An 8142-nucleotide genomic window follows, 5' to 3' on the forward strand; every position below is an offset into this window, starting at 1 on the left:
TATATATATATATATATATATATATATATTCAACTTATATACATGCATACACACACATACACATACGCACACACCACTATCACTAATGTTGAGGGATCTCTATCAAAGAAGACCTGGAAAGATTTTAACAGCTGGAAGAAATGATTAACACAAAGACACTTAGTTTTCTGGGCACAGTGGGTTGGTATCAACCTACTCTATATGCAAATGCTAAATTCTGTACCCCAAGATCTGACTGCTCCAAGAAAAGGAGATACTCATGTATATCCACTGCTTTTGTTGTGTAAACCTTGCCTCACATCCCCCACCCCAAGTAATCTTGGATTAGTTAAAAAAAAAATAAAGATGCCTACAGACTGGGCTGTGCAGAATAGAGCGGGTAGAATGATGTTCCCAGGCTTGGGGTCTCAAGTAGGGACCATGGTGAACAATGAAAACACATAGGAGATAAGGAATCCACCATGGGACACAAGAATATATCCCACAGAATCAACATATCAGGATTCATGGAAGCTCACAGAGATCAAGTAGTCTGTAGGGGTCTGCACTAGGTCCTCTGCATAAATAAGTAGATTGGTATTCTTGTGTGATTCCTAATAGGGCTGACTGCTTTGCCTACTTAAGGGATCTTTCTCCTCCTACTGTGTTGTCTTGCCCAGTCTTTATGTGATGGTCTTATTGTAGTTTTTTATGCCCTGTTTGATTGCAATCTCTGGGAGGCTTGCTCCTTTTGTGAGGGGAGTTGAGGAGGATAGATCTCGGGTAAAGGGAAGGTGAGGAGAGACTGGAGGAGAGGGTGGAAGCTGAAGTTGAGATGCAATCTATGAGAGAATAGAAAAAGAGAACTGTGTATTTTGAAAACTCTGGAAAGAGGAATGTACCCATTGCTATCCAGTACATTTTATCGTCTTTTGTATTGCTACAGACTCAGTATTTATACATTGTGCTGAGAACACAAAACTTCTGTAATTTACATCCTTAAGCCTACAAATCTGCCTATATTTTTGTAAGATCTATTTCTACTCACTCTCTCTTTTCTACTTGTTTTCTGCCACTTATATTCTGACCATAAGGATATAAAATCCATTTGTGCTTTTACCTTTTTAACTACTATTTTCCCAGACCCACTACTACTATATATCATCCCTGTATGCTTGGGTGGGTATTTGAAGACAAATCAGACTAGACTAGCATACTTGTTATAGGACAGAAGGAAACTACCAGTGAACATTTATGGGTTAAAATTTATATTATTCCCAGCACAATTATAAGAGCACTATGCAAAAACTTCTGGAAATAAAACTCTTTTATACTTTGAAATTTCAGTGTCCAGGGCATTCACAACTTTAAAATAGTCTGACTGTAGGAAGTTGTTAATAAATCCCTGAAGGTATCTTCCATATTCTGGGAAACTGAGCACATACAATAGCAAGCCGGATAATTCTATCTCGTTCCAGTAATTGCACCAATTTGTGTGAAAGATAGAAATGTGCCCTTTACACTAAGAAAAATGAAATTGAACATCCCTGTCCAGTGCCTGCAGCTGATTGACTTTGTTCTGGGAAAGATTTCTACAAAATTTCACATTGCCCAAAGTTATCAGCAATGTCCACTTGTGTAAGTGTCTAGTCTTTTCTTCGTTTCTTTTCCAACCAAATTCCTTCATCATTTTAAATTTAACAAACATTTTTGCACCCCAAGAATATAAGTGCTTCTATGAATACTCATGTCAGGAGAGACCTAGAATTGAATTCAGCCAACTTATGCTCTTTTCACATGTATATATTGAACACATGATGACATGAGTAATGTGGTAATATAGAGAAGGTTGTAGGAATAGCTCCTTGGGATGGAAATGAGATTCGCAGTGTTGATGTTTGAAAAGTCTGTATAAAAGGAAGGCATGGCAATCAGGAGAATATCACTAGAAGATGGAGATGGAGAAGAAAAAGGTAGATATGTAAATATAAGTCAGAACAACAGACAAGCATGGTGTCTCCATTTAGAGAGATGGCTGATTTTAGAACATTCTCTTTTGATTCTTAGACATTTTAATTGCTCCTGACACTCCATGTCCACTTTAATTCCCACATTACCTTTACCCATAATGTGACTTTTGTCTATTAAAAGATAAATGTCAAAAAATATTTTCCTATATACTCTACCAATATTTTCCTGAAATTATTTAAATGAATTTGTAAATACTATCTACTATACAACACTCATCATATGTATTTCTTAATATTGAGAATTGAAACAAATATATCACAAATATCACAGTGCAATCATTGGTAGCCTATTTTCTACCTGGATTACAAAATGTAGTATTATGTAATTTGTTATGTCAACTAGTACAGCCAGTATATAAAAACGTACACAAGCTGAGACATTAAAATGTGAATTTATCTCATAAACAAAATGTCATTCATCTCTGAGTATTCCATAACAGTTAGAATCGAATAATATTTTAAAATTGTCCTAAAAACACATTTAAAAATATAGCCTCAATAAAAATCTCATGAATCAAAGCTTTGTATATTATTCCTCAAGTTAAGCCACACATTTTGAACATATTGAAGAAAGATGGATGAAATAATGATAGGTATATTATATATATATATATTATTTATAATATATATTATAAATATAAGTAGATAGATAGATGTACATACACATATTAAGCTAGGAGAATTTTTACAGTGGTACCCTGACTCTTCCACATAATTTACAATAAAAGCACCCAAGATTCAGATGAATGGTATTCAGCTGGAAGTAGTATTTCTGTTTCATTTTTGCCAGTGAGTAAATGTCCAAATTTAATCCAGTATGAGATAAGAAGGTGGGATCTTTAGAAGGCCTCACCTTCCTTATTGTTCACAGTCAAATATTATAAAAGAAAAGAACATCTAGCATTTACCCAGCAGATGAGGTCAGTAGATATGAAGAGAATGAATGAACCCATAGAGCATCCACAGTGCCTGGAAATGGCCAGATGAGGCTGTCTCAGGATCTCCTTACAGCTAATAAGCATAAAATATCACACATATCTACTGAACTACTTTTCAGTAATAAAGCTTTTTCTTTTAGTTGTCCAGTTTGATATAGTTGGATTAATTTCACACAATTAGGAAAAAACAATTAGTACTATTTTATACTGCCCTCGACAATTGAAAATATTACTTTATATGTCCTTGTTATATTCTACAAAATTACATGTGAATAGAATTTTTCTTTATGTAATCACTTTGAGACTCATCCATATTATAGTAGGTATAAACCTGTTTTTTCTCTTTGTTACTAAATAGATCCCATTGTATTAACATGACAATTCCTTTAATCCACCCAGCAGAGGGCAGGCGCTTGGATTCTGTCCATCTGGAAGCTATCACAAATGCCCATGCAGACTCTGTTCAGTAAATCTTTTTATGCACATACACTTTTTCGTTTTGATAAATAAGAGAAATTCCTGGGTCATGTTATAAATGAGTGCTTACTTTTAAACAATTTATCAAATTGTTTCCAAGGTGACTATTTGATTTTGTCTTTCCTACAGCAATGCATGATGAATTCAACTCACCACTTCCTTGTCAGCATTTGCTACTATCAATCTTCTGAGCTGTCCTTTTACTACTAGTATGTGAGCATTTTTTGTGGGTTTAGTTTACATACCTGCAATGATAACTGACTTTGTATAGTTTCCATAGTCTGGCTACTCATTTATGTACATTTAATCTTTATTAAATATATTATTAAGTTTAAACTGTGGAGTTTCCTACTGAAATGACATGTTCATTTGTTTATCCATAGGTATATATGGAATATAAATTTCTTATATATTATATGTATATATAAGAATTGAGTATAACTCTATGTATATGTAAAATATATAAACCTATACCATATATACTCAATATATGAGTAGGTTTACAGATAGCATTGTTAAATATTTTTTCTGAATAAGAAGGCATTTCTCTACTCAATATACTGTCTTCGTGTGATTACTATTCTAAAATTGAGTCAAAGTCCATAGGATGCAATCAACTGTGATTTTTAATTTAGAGAGGAAATAAAATGAATGTCTCGTTAAAATCATATCTACCTAAGTCTTACTAGGTTACTCTATTCATCTGCAGTTGCATTAATGTCTGTATATTCTTTGTTGATGATCATGAAATCTACAATAATCAATCTAGAAATGAAGTCTCCTAGATAAGCATTTTCTGTATTTCTACCAAGATGTTTGGTAGCTTTCCCAATTTCTAAGATTTATTGCTGTGAAGACAGGGCAACTTTTGTGAAGAAATCATTTAAGTGAGGCTAGCTTACAATTCAGAGTTTTAGTGAAGGATGGTGACATGCAGGCAGATTGGTGCCACATTCTCTATTCATACTTTTTCCATACATGATATGCAAGCTGCTCTAAAGTGTTTTCTACTGCTTGAAAATCCATGAGCAAGGGGAAATTTTCTTTGCTGCTAGCCCTGATCACAGAATATCACAGACGAAATCCAAGCAGGAACTCAAGCAGAGCAGGAACCAGGAGGCAGGAACTGATAAGGTGAAAGTAGAGGAACACTATCTACTCTTTTGCTCCACAGGTTTAAATTCAGCTACCTTTCTTATATATTCTAGTATCATCTGCCCAGAGTAAATACTACCCACATTGATCTCTGCCATTTCACAATAGTTGATCATCAAGAATATACCCCCATTTTACAAATAGCCCAATCTGATAAAGGCATTTCCTTTATTAACATTCCTCCCTCCCATACAGTCTTAATTCCTGTCAAGTTGACAAAATCATAGCCAGAACATTTCTCTTTAATGTCTTAAAATTTACCTTTAAAATTTTCAGGTATATATTCAGTGTATCTTGATCATACTCATTCTTCATTCCTATTCTACCTTCCCAACATATCTTTATCTCATTTTCCTGATTTTAGAATTTTTGTCTATATTGTGTATATATTTTAAAACTCACTGATTCTAACAGTCCTACCCATAAACAAATCCACTGGAACATGGAGCCCACCTCACTGTGGCCCCACTATACAAAAAAAGTTACTTCTCACAAGATTAGCTTTCAACTGACAATTGATTTCAATCTTTGGATGGAGATCCATCTCTACTCAAGCTGCAATCTTTAAGTAAAATGATCTTTTTCAGGTCCTACATATTCAACCCCAGCTGCTCTAAATTAATGCATGAAACACCAATTTCATGTCTAGCAGAACACATTAATTTTTTTCTTTCATTTTTTTTTCTCTTCATGAAGACAACTTCCTTTTTTATTAGATATTTTCTAAATTTACATTTCAAATGATATCCCCTTTCCCGGTTTCCCCTCTGGGAAAAAACAAACAAACAAACTATTCTCTCTCTCATCCCCCAGCTCACCAACATATCCTTTCCTGTTTCTTGGCCCTGGCATTCCCCTACACTGGGGTATAAAGCCTTTACAGGACCAAGGGCCACTCCTCCCACTGATGACTGACAAGGCCATCCTCTAATACATATGCAGCTGGAGCTATGAGTCCCACCATGTGTACTCTTTGGTTGGTGGTTTAGTCCCTGGGAGCTCTGAGGGTACTAGTTAGTTCATATTGTTGTTCCTCCTAAGGGGCTACAAACCCCATCAGCTCCTTGGGTCCTTTCTCTAGCTCCTTCACTGGGGACCCTGTACTCAGTCCAATGGATGGCTGTGAGCCTCTACTTCTGTATTAGTCAGGCACTGGCAGAGCCTTTCAGGAGACAGCTATATTAGGCTCCTGTCAGCCAGCATTTGCTGGCAAACACCATAGTGTCTGAGTTTGGTGATTGAATATAAGAAGTATTCCCAGGTGTGGCAGGGTCTGAATTGTCCTTCTTTCAGTCTTTGCTACACACTTTGTCTCTGCAACTCCTTCCATGGGTATTTTGTTCTCTGTTCTAGGAAGCATCGAAGTATCCACACATTGGTCTTCCGTCTTCTTGAGTTTCTTGAGGTTTGTGGATTGTATCTTGGGTATTCCAAGCTTCTAGGCTAATATCTACTTATCAGTGACTACATACCATGTGTGTTCTTTTATGATTGTGTTACCTCACTCAGGGTGATATTATCCAGATCTACCTATTTCCCTAAGAATTTTATAAATTCATTGCTTTTAATAGCTGAGTAGTACTCCATTGTGTAAATGTCCCACATTTTCTCTATCCATTCCTCTGTTGAGGGACATCTGGGTTGTTTCCAACTTCTGGCTAATATAAATAAGGCTGCTATGAACATAGTGGAGTATATGGCCTTAGTTCGTGTTGGAGCTTCTTCTGGGTATATGCCCAGGAGTGGGATAGCTGCGTCCTCAGGTAGAACTATGTCAAAAGAAGGCGTCTTGTTGCACTTTTCCCAACTTTGGAACCTTACCTTATTTCTGCCCTTCCTCCTTCTCTGTACCTTGAGGAAGCAGGGGTTGCTATATACTGCAGAACATTCACATTTGCTTAGTCTCAGAATAAAGTGTTTTCATTAATCACTACCATCTGCAATAAGACGCTTCTCTGACCAACACTAAGAACAGCAGATAACTAAGGATATTAACATAAATATTTGTAAGACAGATTGACATGTCCATTTAGAAAAAAAATTAATAATTTATCTCTTATGGCCTATGTCAATTTCCCTAGCCTTCAGTTTGACTATGTTGATAGACCAAACCTGGGGTCTCTCCTGTGGAGCAAGCCTTCAATCTATTTTAAAAAGCAATTGGTTATTCTCCTTAAAAAAAGTTTTGCTACTAGTAATTTGGTTGGCACATCTTGCCTGCAAGGGTAGTGTTGTAGTATGTGTAATTCATTCCCAGACATAAACTGTTATTCCTCAATACCCCCCAGCATTATGAAATTTGGCCAGACAGGAGGAGGGAGTATCCTGTTTAGTTGAATACTGATTTCTGTGTCCTGCAGCAATACAATGTAGTGTTTTCAACAATAGGATTTTTCCACATATGGTCGCAATGGCAAAAGCTTGTTCTGGGATGGGAGCTTCTGGGGCCATTTTGACTAATAACTCACATGGAAGTACCTGTGTCTGGAACTAACATTCTCACTTAGTTATCCAGTTTTTCTGGTAAAAGCATCATTCAGTATGAAAAGTACTTCTAATCAAACTCCTTTATTTTTTAAAAAAGTTTTTAGTTAGCATAAAAGTAGTGTAATTTCATAAGGCGTTTATATATATTCTCATTTTAGGTTAATATACCTTCATCCATTCTTTCCCACTCTGTCCCATCCCAATCTCAGTTTCAACATTTAGTTCCCACTTTTCTCCATCTCTTCTTTGATATCACCTTCTATTCCATACTTCCTTTTAATTTCTTTTGAATCTAGCTTACAAGACTATAGGCTCCCAAATAGTATAAAGATTCACTCCTCCTTCTGTAGTCTGTCATTCATTGTCATTGTACTACAACATACACAAGACCTTCTGTACTTTCCCTACTTTCAGTTTACCTGAATTCTACTTTCCTACTCTCTAAATTCATCCCTTCAAACAATAGCCTCTTTCTAGTTTCCTGTCTTTTACATTTACTCAGTGTTAAATAGACAAAGGTTTGAAATGAGCTCTTTCTTTTTTTATTTGTACATACCATTTTTATGTAATTATATTTTATTACATATTCTCTTTATTTATATCTCAAATGTCATAACGTTTCCCAGTCCCCTCCCCCAGAATCTCCCTATCCCTTCCCCCCGCTTCTAGGAGGGTGTTTCCCCATGTACCCACTCCTGTCTCTCCACCTTGGCATTCCTCTATACTGGGGCATCAAGCCTTCACAGGACCAAGAGCTTCTCCTCCAACTGATTTCCTACAAGGCCATCCTCAGTTACATAGCAGCTGGAGCCATGGGTCCCTCCAAGTGTACTCTTTGGTTGGTGGTTTAGTCCCTGGGAGCTCTGGTAAGTCTGGTTGGTTGATATTGTTGTTCCTCCTATGTGGTTGCAAACCCTTCAGCTCCTTCAGTCCTTTCTCTAACTCTTCCCATGCTTAGTCCAATGGTTTGCTGCTAGCATCAACCTCTGTATTTGTCAGGCTCTGGCAGAGCCTCTTAGGAGACAGCTATATCAGGCTCCTGTCAGCATGTACTTTTTGGCATCCACAACAGTGTC

This window comes from Mastomys coucha, unplaced genomic scaffold, assembly GCF_008632895.1.
Source record: "Mastomys coucha isolate ucsf_1 unplaced genomic scaffold, UCSF_Mcou_1 pScaffold9, whole genome shotgun sequence".
Lineage (NCBI taxonomy): Eukaryota > Metazoa > Chordata > Mammalia > Rodentia > Muridae > Mastomys > Mastomys coucha.